Below are 14,713 nucleotides of genomic sequence, written 5' to 3' on the forward strand. Positions count from 1 at the left end.
GCTACAAGCAAGATTTAAGAGAAGCTCCACCATGCAGGATAAAAGTCTATTATTGGCAGAATAATGGAAGTTGCTTTCCTGGCACCAGGTGAAATCTGCTAATTCAACTTCTCCAGCTAAACAGTAGAGGTTAGAATTTTTTACACCAGCACATTTGGCTTCTTCCCTGAAGACGCATCACATTTGAGTCTAGTTTGGCTTCAATAAGTCAAAACAATAGCTAGCAAAAGCCACTTTGACTTACAGGATGTTTATATGCCTCCTGGGCAACGGCTTAGGTTTCTCAACTTTCTATGTAAAATCAATAAGCCACAGCCTGTTTTTGGAGAGCCTACTGCGTGCAAGACATCAGAGTTGCTACACAGCACTTAGTGTCGCAAGATACAAAAATGAGTCAGAGTCCATCCTCTGTGACTTCCCAGGTTAGGAGGGAAAATAATACAGGCACATTGGATGACTAGGACAAGTTAATACGTGATTAGTGCCAGGAAGGAAAGCCAAATAATGCCATGAAATTCAGGATTAGGAATGACATCATGGAAAAAGCGGCGTCTCCAACTGAGCCTTGGAGTACAGGCAGAATTTTATCAAAAGAAAGGAAAGGCATTCCAGGAATTCTATACAAAGGCAGGGCAGTGAAACGGGAGCTTTGGCAAAGGTGAGTTGCCTGGTTGGCCTGAAGCAGGGCTTCCCAAATATTTATATGCATCAGAACCACCAGGAAGGCTTGTAACTGGGCACCCATCCACCAGAGTTTGTGATTCAGGAGGTCTGTGCTGGGGGTCCAAGAACTTGCATTTCTAACAAGTTTCTGAGTGATGCTGATGGAGCTGGTCCAGGGTCCACAATGAGACTACTGAGTTGGTGTGACGGATCCATTAAGAAACCACAAGAAGATGAGGCAAAAGAAAATGTCTCATGCTTTAGATGTACTTCCTTATTAGCGTTTTTGGCTCTCTGCTATTTTTACCGTACTGTTTCATTTAAATTTCCTACATGCTAACTTCGTTTGTGCAACTGAAATAAAATTGCAGTATATTAAAAAAAAGAAAATGGCTCAGGCTTAAAAAATAATAGCTCATGGAGAGCCTTGGATACCTCCCTAAGTCAACCAGCCTTTTTTTCAGCAAACCACAAAGGGAGCTATTTAATGTTTTGGAGCAGAAGAACAATATAGAATGAAGCTTTGAAAAGATTAACTGACAGCTGGATGTGGGATGATTTACAGAACACTATTATCAAGAGTCACAGGTAAGAAGTAACACAGACCATAAGAGTGATGGTGGTCCTGGTGGGAATGGAAAAGAATGGAAGTGATGACTGACTGGCTCCAAGCAATGTGAAGTATGGCTCTTGGGGTGATAAATGATAGTTCCTACAGAACCTTCAATAAATCTAGCACAACATTTTGTACAGAATAGGCTCTTAATAAAGAGAGAAAGAAAGGGCATATTTAATGTTACTGCTTCCTCTGTCACTGTGAGAAGAACTCGAGAATGACAATCAGAATTTGTTTGCCAATGAAACAGTATACCTTTAAGTTTTGCATCTAGGAATATCTGAAACACATAAAATTCTTGACACAAAAGACTAGAGACATCCAGAAATAACCTAAAAACTTAAAATAACTTGCAGTTTAAAAAATATTGTTAATGCAGATACTATAATGTGTCTTTTTTGAAACTAAGCTTGAGCATGAGAATAAAAATTTTTTTTAAAAGATATTATCTGGGCTTCCCTGGTGGTGCAGTGGTTGAGGGTCCGCCTGCCGATGCAGGGGACACGGGTTCGTGCCCTGGTCTGGGAAGATCCCACATGCCGCAGAGCAGCTGGGCCCGTGAGCCACGGCCGCTGAGCCTGCGCGTCCGGAGCCTATGCTCCGCAACGGGAGAGGACACAGCAGTGAGAGGCCTGCGTATCGCAAAAAAAAAAAAAAAAAAAAAAAAAAAAGATATTATCTTTTTCATTACTATGAATGAATGGTGTGAACACAGGAAAGATACAACTAAAAGGAGGGGGTGTGACCATTCTAATTACCATTCCACTAGATAGCCTTTTTTGCCTTTTGAACAGATTTGTAGGTGGCATGAAGCAAATTGCACGTTGAAATGCATGTACTCGAAACCAAAAGCTAGCCAGCTGCTCCAAATCAGCTATTGTTATCAATCTCACCTGCAAAACAACTTATCAAGCAGTTCACAGCTATCAAATGTTAAAATTCTCCAAACTTTATAGAAGAAGTGCTAAAGGAATCAGCTCTCTCCCTCTCCCCCTTTCACTGCTCCCACCCTCATGCCAGCATTTCAAATGACAGCAAAGTCCAGGAGACATCAGTCCTGTCAGACTCAATTTGTGTCTGTGCAAGCGTATCAGAGCCAACTGCTACATAATGACTCGATGCAATCACAGAGATGGAGATGTATGAAATGCTCTCTCAGGAAAGAGGTGATTTGGCTCTCCCCCTTCTCAACTGAAGTGCCATAAGAAGACTAAGTTCTTTCAAATGAACCTACAAATGTTACCTCTGACTTAACAGTGATAGGATCTAGAAATGAATGCAGATGTGAACATACCTATTTTTACTTAAATGGGCTATGCCCTTGGCCGAGATATGACAAAAGGAGATCAGAGGTGTGAAGATAAAACCAATTCTAGATGTTCATTCTGGTCAATCTCCACTCTGTACCTTGTTTATTACATAGAAACTTTGCCAAAAGGAAAATGCTGGCTTGTGTATTAGTAAGGTGGAATTTGAATTTTGGAACAAAAATGGGCAGTAGATTTTTAAGAAAACATTTTCAGTGAAAATAATGTGGTCCAGCGGTTAAGACTCTGCACTCCCAATGCAGGGGGCCGGGGTTCGATCCCTGGTCAGGGAACTAGATCCCACAACGAAGAGCCTGCATGCCGCAAGTAAAAGAGCCCACATGCTGCAACTAAAGAAAAAAAACATCCCACATGCCACAACTAAAGATCCCACACTCCGAAATGAAGATCCCGCGTGCCGCAACTAAGACCCGGTGCAGCTAAATAAATAAATAACGATTGCTTTTTAAAAAAAAAGGAAAAAAAAGAAAAGAATGAGGATGAATGAATGTTATAAGTAGTTTCCTGTAGTTTCCAAACTACAATGTTATAAGTAGTTCCCTACCCTAAAGAAAGGGTAGCCAAGCACGCTGCAATGAAAAGGGCAAGAAAGGGGGTTTGGAGATACTAAAAGTACCATGGTTTAGCTTACACCATAAATTATTCTGCATTTGTGCAATAGCCCTCAGCAGGGGTTAACTCCACGATTTTTATATACCTTGCCCTTTGTGTCTTTTATTAACTGGGACTGGCAGATAAAACAACCATCTAGATGAGCTAAAAATAATATTTAAAATTCTCTGATTTCTTATTGCTCACAGCACAAAGATGTTAACAATAATTTTGCTGATTTCCAATCAGCTCAACATCTACTTTTCTATTTATGTACGTGTGGTTAGAGAAACTAACAGCTCAGAGGGCCAGTGTGTGCGATCTAATTTGAAATGAAACAAGAAAAATACACTTGCCCTGAGTCTTACATCACTGCTTCAAGTGATCTGATCAGCTGACACCTACCTCTTTATCTGCAATTTAACATTGGAACCCTTTTCTATAATAAGTACATTTATATTCAAACTGATATGAATGTTTAAGGATTGTTTTCAGCTTTCTGTATTGTTGGTGTTTCTGTAGATTATGTTAACATAAGAGAAAAAAAAAAAAAAGGCTTTTCTTTTTAAAAAGATATCCTACAAGTCCCTTAGAGAAATGAGTGACTGTAGGTTTTTTGCAGGAAATGTGCAAAACGAGCATGGAACATCTTGCCATCACCAGGAAGCAGGGAGGCTTTCAGAAACTACCAGGTTATATCCAAAAAGACGAGCCAAGGTGACGAGGCTTGGCTCCTACATCAGTCAAATGTAGGAAAATCTGAGTGGCAAAAAGAATAACAACTGCAATGAAATGGAACACAGCACATTAAAATCCACAAGTTTGTAATCTTAAAAGTTATTTTTAAAAATTACATTGGTCAGTCTAGGAGAAAGTTAAAGAATCAAATCATTATTCTGAGAAGAGGGAGAGAAAGGGAAAGAACTAAGTTTTTTTTCCGAAAAATCTCCATAAGTACATTAAAAAAATACTGCTTTCACTAGATATTATTTATCCCTATACATCTTGCTTCTTTTTGCCTTAAAATAACCCTATACTTTCAATTCTAGACATCTTAGAAGCAACAATATGGTAATGATATATATTTTTTTTCTTTTCTTTTTTTTTTTTTTTTTTTTTTGCGGTATGCGGCCTCTCCCGTTGCCGAGCACAGGCTCCGGACGCGCAGGCTCAGCGGCCGCGGCTCACAGGCCCAGCCGCTCCGCGGTACGTGGGATCCTCCCGGACCGGGGCACGAACCCGTGTTCCCTGCATCGGCAGGCGGACTCTCAACCACTGCGCCACTAGGGAAGCCCCTGGTAGTGATATATAACCTGAACATATACCCATTAAGTCGGGGAGATGGTGTGGTAAGGAGGAAATCCCTAAATGCTGTGACTTCTTTTTATCAAACTCCCAAACCAATCAGGCCTCTATAAATCAACTAGAACAGATTTCCAACCATTTAAGAGAAAGAAAAAAAAAAAATTGTAGGGAGGATGTGCTACCAGGAAACTGATTTGTAAAAGAGACACAAGCAGGGCTGCTGTGGCCTGTAGTTTATAGCAAGCCCGGTAGAGACTTCTGAGGGCGCCCTGTGAGTTTCCTGTGGCTTCAGCACACAGTTACAGGGACACAAAAAGAAAAGAGAAAACACAAATCAACTTTCAACATTTCACTTATTCACAAGAATTTTCCAAGAGAAGACAGTCCCCTAAACAGTTTATCATGGTCTAGGACAAGAATCCTCCGGCACTATCCAATCAAACTTTCTGCAGGATAGAAAGATTCTTTATCTGCACTAATAACTGACCACTGTAAACATAGCTAGTATAACTGGGGAAGTAAACATTTTCCTGTATTTAAGTTTAAGTTTAAATAGCCCCATGAGGATAGTGGGTGCCCCACTGGACAGCAGAGACCATAGCTTCATTTTTCATCAGCACTCAAGAGCACAGCTATAAACAAAGCCTACGTTTTCCGGGTTGTAAACTGAAACAATCAGGTGGGAATCCTGAGTCCATGTAGTCCTTGGCTTCCAAATAATTAGACTCTAAGGGTTCACTGGGTTAGGTGAGGAAACCCACTTAAGCTCTGGGTCACTTACTTCCCCATCCCTGACCCTCACACTGCCAAAAACAATCATTTCATTGTTTCAAACTACTTCATAAAATGTGGGAGATCAATGAGTGGTCAAGTGTGTAACTGGAAAATGTCCAAACAGAAACATTGTAATTAAAAGGAAAAAAAATGGGTATTTCATTATCACAGCCAGAAGAGCTGTATTCCCCACTATGAAAAGTCCCTGTTTGGGATATAATAGAAATGGGAACTTTGACAGCAAAGAAACACCACATTTCATAGACGGGAAAGGCAAGGATACTTCTACACATCCTTATGACATTATGTGTGTAATGCTTATGAAATGGCCACATTCAATTAATTAATATCAGTGAGGAATATGGACAGTACATTCTTAAAGACATGCAGCACCGAAAGCCTCGACTATGGAAAACAGTGTTGAGATTAAAAAAGGGCAATAGAAGAATGTCATTAAATTAAACAACACATCCAATATACCTCTGATTCTAAAGGCTACAAGGAATCTAAAGAATATAAGGAATTACTTTTATGAAATAAACTGAAAACTCCTTAAATTATACTCTTTCCCATAACAGCACATCATGTCAGAACTCTATTTTGCCCTAAACATGTTTTCATGACAATAAATTGGGAGAAAAAGAAAAACCCAGAGGGGGTTTTTATGAGATATTATGTATAAATACATAAAAATAACTCAGTCATCTCGTTTTTGGCTTAGGCTATGACTTAGTTTGAAGACAGCAGGTGACTGTAAGTACATGATAACTCTGGTGAAATCAACTGGATTATTAGAATAACTGAAGAGTAAAACAATGCCTATCAATATGGATACATTAAAGACTCTTCATATGTTTAGTTCTGATACAAAGAGAGAAAAGCCAATGGTCTGAGTTTTCTATAATTCACTTTTCAAATTACTGTTGGTAGAATCCCTGTAAGATTTCAAATAACTTTACATTTGAGGCACACATAAATATTACTTTCAGAAATGGCAAAATGACATCATTAACTTTGATCGTTTCTTTCTCCTTCAGGAAATAAAAATGAAGTATGCCATGAGAAATGAACAGATGGGGGAAAAAAAACCCCTCATCTCTCTGTCTACCTATTTTTTCCCATACAAACAGAAATACAATTCTGATTTGAAAAGTAGGATAGCTTTAGAAGAAGCATCTAATGTCTTTAAGTGATTATTGCGTGTGATAACTTCTATCCAGTTTTATACAACACTAGTGGAAACTTGCAATGGAAGTTAAAATACAAGTCTATTCAACATTTTAAAATTCATTTTGTGGAGAATTTACCACTCCCTTTAGCAATGATTACTTTTTTCCTTAAGATTATTTTTAAAACAAAGGGTCTTTTAATAATAGTATATAATAGTTTTTAAATACTTCATTACTATAGCTCAACAGAAACTGATTTTGCCTATTCACAGGTGTTACATCTATAATTCCATCTTCAGAGTGATCAAAGCTCTAGACCAGTGGCTCCCAACTGAAAATGATTTTGCCCCTTCCCCAGCGGACAACTAGCAATGTCTGGAGACATGTTTGGTTGTCACGATGCAAGGGGAGTGCTAATGGCACCTAAGGGGTAGAGCCCAGGGATGCTGTTAAATATCCTACAGAATACAACACCACCCTCCACAGCAAAGAATTATCTGGACCAAAATGTCAACAGTGCCAAAGGTGGGAAACAATGTCCTAGAACAGTTCATTAATGTTGAAGAAAAAGTTTTAATTAAAAAAAAATGGGACTTTTCAAGGCCTGTTTCTAGTATATTATTTTCTAAATCCATCAATTTTCGGTGTTTCCAGTGCAGTTTTAGATTTGAATTTCTGGGTATGGAAGTCAAAACACTATGGATGGCTCCCACAGTTCCCTTTTTGTCCTAAGCTAGAACTGAAGTTGGCTTGCCTTATGGGAAGGTCAGTTCATAGACTTAGATGACATAAACATTGTCACCAATTAAAAGGATGAATCTGTTAAATAGGGCAGAGACTGCACTGATGTCTGTCAGTGAATAGATGTAATTCCCCTTCCTCATGATGGGAGCTTAGCTCTTCTCTGAGGGAACAGTCCCAGGATAGAAATATTCGGTTCCAAGGAATGTTCTTTCACTTCACTGTCAGCAACAGACAGCAAAATTGTGAGAGGTCATCATGAATGGCTGGGGAATGTGGAATTAAAGCATCTTCTCTTCATTTCCCCAGTGTTGTCCCCATGACTTATCCCATATCTCTGTGAAAACCTATAAACACCATACATAGTAGAGGAGAGTTAAGTTCTATGTGGAGAAACCAAATAAATGGTTGTTAACCAAACAGAAACACAACCTAAAGAAAGGGTAGAGAGAAAAAATATCGATCATAGATATTCAATATACATTCTCCTCCTCTCTCACCCGGCATATTTATTTTCTTAGTTATATTGTACTCTTTATCGTTAGTGCCTTCTTCCCATCTACCCTTCTCCATGAATGAAACCAAAGATTGATAAAAAGCAGAAAAATTACAGATCATCTTGGGCAACCCCCTCATGTAACAGACAATGAAGTGAAAGGACATAATGAAATTAATAACCTCAGGACACACATCTGGTTAGTCTCAGGAGAGGTTTAGGTCCCAAACCAATTTTCTTTCTTGTACAGCATTCTGCTTCTATCATCTCTGACTTACTATAATGGAGATATCTAGCTTAGGTGAGGTCACGATTAATTCTAAAATGAGCACAATAAACAAAAGTTATCTTTTTTAATTGGCAGAGAAATAGTCTAAGGATTGGCCCAAATGAAGGGGGAAGAAAACCTTAAAAGTTAGGTAAAGGAAGTAAGGATGAGATGATCTCACTGAATAAAAGTATTTGAGAGTTGTCGTCCTAGATGGATAAATAATTCACAAATGAAAGTTTATCCCATGAGTCAAAAATTCTCCCAAAAGTCAATCTTTAACTTAGTAACCCATTATTATGTACTTGCATATCTTAGAGTCACAGAGTTTATAGGTGTGCTTAGAAATAGAAATGATTAACCAAAAATAGATTTTTAAAATTCTCACATATTAGTAATTGAATTAATAACATGCAAACACATGTTTATACCACCTTGAGGCACACCGATCTTGTATATTATTATCTAGTTCTTTTTTCATGGAGTTCTTTTCTCTTTCATCTAAATTTTAGCAAAAATACATGTTGGCTAATTGGGAGTAGGTAGGAATGCATTCGATGATGAATTCAGAGATATATAGGAGAGTTACCCAGGTGGAAAGATGCCAGCCAGAGTGTACTTTATTATAAAGTTGCTAAGGGCAACATGGCCATATTGAAAGAAGAAATGAAGACACACAATAGCTATTTTTCAAAAGCAGTGGCTTTTGAAAGTTATAAAGTGATTTGATAATAAAATATGAAAATTTCCTGCAGCAATAAAAGCACTAGGCATTTCCCATACCAAGATGTGTCAGTCTAGGAATGAAAACAAATCTATTTTTCCCATAGTCACTCTTTCAGAAAATATATTCGAGACCTCCGGAAAAAGGCTTTGTAAAATACTGTTATCTTGCGGACTTCCCTGGTGGCGCAGTGGTTAAGAATCTGCCTGCCAATGCAGGGGACACGGGTTTGAGCTCTGGTCCAGGAAGATCCCACATGCTGCAGAGCAACTAAGCCCGTGTGCCACAACTACTGAGCCTGCACTCTACATCCCGTAAGCCACAACTACTGATCCCTCGTGCCACAACTACTGAAGCCCACGAGCCTAGAGCCTGTACTCTGCAACAAAGAGAAGCCACCACAATGAGAAGCCTGCGCACCGCAACAAAGAGTAGCCCCTGCTTGCTGAGACTAGAGAAAGCCCACGCGCAGCAACGAAGACACAGCGCAGCCAAAAAATAAATAAATAAATATTAAAAATAAAAATACTGTCGTCTTCATTATACCTCTATAAAATACTCAAACAAAATACACAGTGCAGATATCAAAAAAGGAGTTTAAAGTCATGAAAAGCCTAGTAGCAACTTTCTAAATACCAAACTTCCCAGATACCGATTGTAATCTCATTTGGCCCACATGACTAAAAGAAAAGGAAATGCCAAATAATAACATCAACCAAACTCCTCCTCGGCTGGATTTAGGCATCATCCGAAAGGCTTTTTGAAACACAGATTCTTATATTTTTAAGTACAGGGGTATCCAGGTACTAACATGCATAAGACCAAGCACAGGCTGGGGCTGGCGCTGGCGGGCAGAAGTGCAAGGACAATGGGGGTGTGGGGGGAGGGGCGTGACCCCTAACTATTATTTGGTGGGGATCAAGTCCCAAATTAACATGTTCACATTTTAGGGATTTCTCTACCTTTTGCGGTATGCTCAACCGTGTTTCCATCACAAACTGAATAGATGGGGCTTTGCTTCTATTATGTTTAATATTTTTTAATCATAGATTTAATCATGATGTGTTATCACATTACCTTGTAAAACATTTTTCAAAAGTTATGCTTTTAGAAATTGTGCTCACTTCCTCCACAGCAATTGTCTTTAGGGTCAGTACTTTCATAGCATAAATCTTCATCATTTTCAAACTTTGTATGTAGCGGTGGATACATCCCATACATAAATATGGTGTATACAGGCCATATACAAATATGGCCCATGTTGAAAAAATATACATATATATATATATATATATAATATATTCCTATTATACTACTAATGAACTAAATATATTGCCAAATACACAAAATTAGAAATTTTTAAAGTGAGATAAAAATAAACAGACACAGGAGTCCTAGAATTTTTTCCTAGGCCATACCAATCATTGGAGGTCCACTGTCCTAGATATTCTGCAGTTTGAATATTTTTCACATACATTTCAGGTGACAGTAGATAAAACAGAAAACTTTTACTGATTGGTAGTTTGGTTTTGTCCGCCAACCCCCTTCTGGAGTCAAACACTTGCTGTAATCACCACATGTTAAAGTCGCCATGTGACGGCTGATGTCAACATGATGTAACACACAGAGGAGAAAAGAGACTGTTGTTGTTTGAGACTTTCATACAATGTCCTCATTTTATCATTGTAAACCATCCACATGAAAGCTAGAACAACTTTACACATCAACTGTGTTTTTGTTTTAAAAATAAATTCTTTCATTATTCGGCTCCATGAATATTCTTGAATACCAGGCGCAGTGATCCATACGAGAGACATAACAGTGTACAAGACAGCAAGGTCCCTGATACATTCGGGTGAGGGGAGATAGAAAAACACAGTTTTTTAAAAAGTGAAGTGGTGAGTGCTATAAAGAAAAGAAGGTAATGGGGGAGGGGAGAGGAAGTTTTAGATATGGTGGCAGGGAAGGGCCCTGAATGGGTGGGGTGCAAGCCTGAACTTGGATGTCAATGACAAGACATTCTGAAGAAGACCTTTCCAGGCCAAGCGGCAGACCGCCCAGGGCAGAGGCTTGGAGGCGGGACTGAGCTTGGTGTTTCTGGAGCTCAGGGAGCCAGACTGAGAGAAGTATGCATAAGCTGGGAAATCAAGATGGACCCAGATTGCACACGGCCGGCAGGCTACACTGCAGAAATTGGATTTCATCCGCAACGCAATGGGAAGGCAAAGGAGGGCTTTATACTATGGAGTGGCATGGTCTGATTTATATTCAGACAACTTCTCCAGTGGTTGTGTGTCAATGGTTTTAAAAATGTAAATCTCTCTCTACCACCCACCCTGCCCCACGTCTCTGTAGAGACTTCCAATCCATTTATTTGGACATAGCCATTGTACGGTGTTGTAAAGTCTTTGACCCTTTATGAAAGTTTCCCAGTTTCATTTTCAAGGATCCTATGGCAGTCTCCCCTTCCTAAGTGCTATTTAAAACAATCAGAGAGAATGTGTTGCTTTTTAATGTTTTAAATTGTTTTCTGTTCCCATATAATAACAGACCCTAGGAAACCAAATGAATTTTCTTCTTTGTCCCAGGGCTCCCCACTGGAGAATTTTAACACACTAGAAATTTTACTTGAAAAGTTAAGTGCCTGATGCTAGTTCTCATTTGCATTCCTAAAAACTAGAGGAAAAAAAAAAATCTGCTTTCATGTACAAAGAAACGGTGGGCACACCGGATCTCCGTGGTCACACTTTTAAATCTGTGATTCCGAAAAGGCTTTCTACACATACTTTAGGATAAAAAAAGTTTCTTAAGTTTGATACATCAAAGTCTTGTTTTGACCCTTTTAAGCCTTGTAATGGTAGCACTGATACTAATACCCAATAGTACAATGGCATTCAGACTATTAGAAAACACAGCCTTTCCAATAATTGAAAAATCTTTTCTTCCAGGATTTAGAAGCCAGGTCCCACTGTGAGTCAATTGCTGGCTAGCTTCCCAAATTACCTTCTCACTCTTAGTTATCTTTTACACTTCATCCCTTAGTCTTCACTCCAGGATTTCCTCCATTATGAAAGCAAGGCTTTTAACACCCCAACATGAGGTCATTTAAGTCCTTACTTTTTCTTATTAGTTACCTAAAGAAGCTGGAAACTGCCAGTATTTAATGCCTGGCTTAAAAACACAACACAGAGTACTATAGTTTGTTATATGGAGGGTGTACAAGGTGACCCAAAAAAGCCACCTTCTTAAGCATCTCAAGAGGAGGAGTCTATCGCCCGCTGGTTAGCCTCATCACTAGCCTTGGCCAACAGAACAGGGGAGAAGCAACACTGTGTGCATTGACCCTGAGCCTCAAGAAGCCCAAGAAACTTCAGGAAGCAGCTTTGCAGGCTCTCTTCCATTTGCTGATCTTGGGTCCCCTGTCACCACCACCATTTGAATAAGCCAAAGCTAGTCTGGTGGAGGATGAGAGATCACGTGGAACAAAGACGAGCCACCCAGCTGAGCTATCTTAGACCAGTCATTCCCCACAGGACCCGGCAGCAGACTACAGACTCATGAGTAAGCCCAGCACGACCCACAGCAGCTGAACCACCTAGCTGAACCCAGTCCAAACTGCCAACCCAGAGTGTCGTGAAATAAATAAATGGATGCTGGATTAAGCTACTAAGTTTTGCGATGGTTTGGTATATAGCAAAAGCTAATGACATCAAGGGGTTAAATATTTATCGCATCTACTCTCAAAGATTTTTTTTTTTAAATGTGTGTTCTGTTCAGTACTTTACCACACTTTACAGACAGGTAGGCAACTTGGCTTCTTTTGGCTACAACTGATTTATTTTGGTCCTCTTCTGACAGCAATCAACTAGTAAAATCACTGTCATTAGCTTTCAGAGTTTTTACGTAGTATATTGTTCCGAGATTTAGGAAAATTAGTAAATTGAAACTATTTGTACCTCTTTGCCCCTTCTTCCAATTGTAAATATTTTCTGCCACATAGCTCAGAGGGAGCAAAACTGTTTTAAAATGCCTTTAACCACTAGCGAAAACCCCATAGCATAATGTTCCTTCCTGGTGATATAACTGAAGTGACGTATGTGTCTGAGATCTCAATTGATCTTACCAAGTGTACTGACAAGTAGTATTTAGCATGATTTTATCTCCATAGAAGTTATTTTCCTTAAGGAGTTTCTGCTCAGGGATGAAGCCCACAATTCAAGTTAGGTTAATAAGTGAAATTTTCACTCAAGTTTTTTAAAGGAATGACATTTTAAACAGTCAGTGTGTTCCTCAGGTCAGTTTCTGACTGCATACTGGATATGTCTGTCCTTGGATAAGAACTAGTCAACTTTACTAGTTACTATCAATAGAATGTGTAAAAAGTGAGGAGAAATGATGAATATTAAAATTAATAAAAGAATTTAGCAAGGCTGCTGAATATGTGGTCACTATCAAAAAATTGGCTGTATTATATACTCACAATTAGAAAATAAACATTGAAAAATAGGCCACGTACAACAGCATCAAAAATATTTTTAAAATCTAGAAATAAATGTAACAAAAGTTGACAAGATTTCTATGCAGAAAATTACACAGCATTAGTAATCAATAAGATGATATAAATAAATGGACAATCATAATATGGTTTGAAAGACTCATTATTGTAAAGATGTTATTTTTTTCCAAGTCGATCAATGAATTCAATGAAATCCCAATATAAATTTCAACTTGTTTTTCTTAAGAAATAGAAAAATTGATTTCAGAATTTATAAGAAAGTGCAAAGAACCAAGAATAGGCAAGGCAATCTGTTAGAAGAACAAATGTTGAGGGACTACCTATTGAAGGTAATCATACCAGTTACTTATTAAAAGACTTATTACAAAGCCACAGAAATTAAGACAGTGAAGTACTGGCTCAAGGACAAAGGGACCAGTGAAGCAGAATAATAACTCTAGAAACATACCCACCTGCATTCAGGCAACTGACTTATAAACAACTGTGTCCCTGTAATGCAGTGGCAAAGAATAATCTTTTCAGTTCACAGAACTGAGTCAAGTGATTATCTATATGAATAATAACATATATTGACCCCCTACCTCACACCATATACAAAATCAACTCCACATAAATTAGAGACCTAAATGTGAAAGATAAACAGTAATTCTTATGGAAAATAACACAGAAAAATATCTTTGTAACCCTGGCATAGGCAAAAATTTCTGAAACAAGGCAAAGTAATAACAATAAAGATTAGTAAATTGGAATTAATTAATTAAAGATGTGTGTTCATCCAAAGACATTATTAGGAAAGGTCATTCCACAGAGTGGAAGAAGATATTTGCAAAACACATATCCACCACAGGTCTGATACTATCTATTCATTCATTCTACTATCTGCCTTTTGGGGGAGACGGTGGAGGCAAAAGCCTTGAACAGACAATTGACAAAGAAAAAAGTCAAATAGCCACAAAACATACAAAAAGATGCTCCACAATGTTAGTCATTGGAGAAACACAAATTAATATCACAGTGAGAAACCACAACACACTCACCAGAATATTTATAGTTAGAAATTGAACAACACAGGTTGGCAAGGTAGTGGAGCAAATGAGCACTCATATACTGCTGATGGGAATGCAAACTGGTAGAACCCCTCTGAAAAAGTATTTTGTAGTACTTAATAAAACTAAATGTACACCCATGCGGAGAAAGCAGAATGGCTCCTAGGTCCAGGAGAAGCAGTATAGCCCAAAGACTGGGGCAGAGACAGTCAAGGGACCAGAGCTCTAGACATGCTTTAGTCCTCACTTTCATATTTACCTTGGCCAAATCGTTCCCTTTCTCTGCCTCAGTTTCCTTAGTTGCTTTATTTTATAGCCTGTATTACCTTCAACATATCATATAATGTATTTATTATGTTAATTACTTATTGTCCTCATCCTCAATAGTATCCACAAGAATAAGGTTTTTAAAACCATGTTAAATATTCATGACTTATGTGAAAGTACATATACGAAATATGTACAGGATAAGCTTA

The 14,713-nt window shown here is 38.4% G+C and overlaps 1 protein-coding gene across 1 annotated transcript in view; it reads right to left on the reverse strand.

The window, feature by feature from the left end:
* Nucleotides 1-14,713, reverse strand: part of PTPRD (protein tyrosine phosphatase receptor type D) — a 527,692-nt gene that overhangs the window by 418,198 nt on the left and 94,781 nt on the right.

Source organism: Phocoena sinus, chromosome 6 (assembly GCF_008692025.1).
Source record: "Phocoena sinus isolate mPhoSin1 chromosome 6, mPhoSin1.pri, whole genome shotgun sequence".
Classification (NCBI taxonomy): Eukaryota; Metazoa; Chordata; class Mammalia; order Artiodactyla; family Phocoenidae; genus Phocoena; species Phocoena sinus.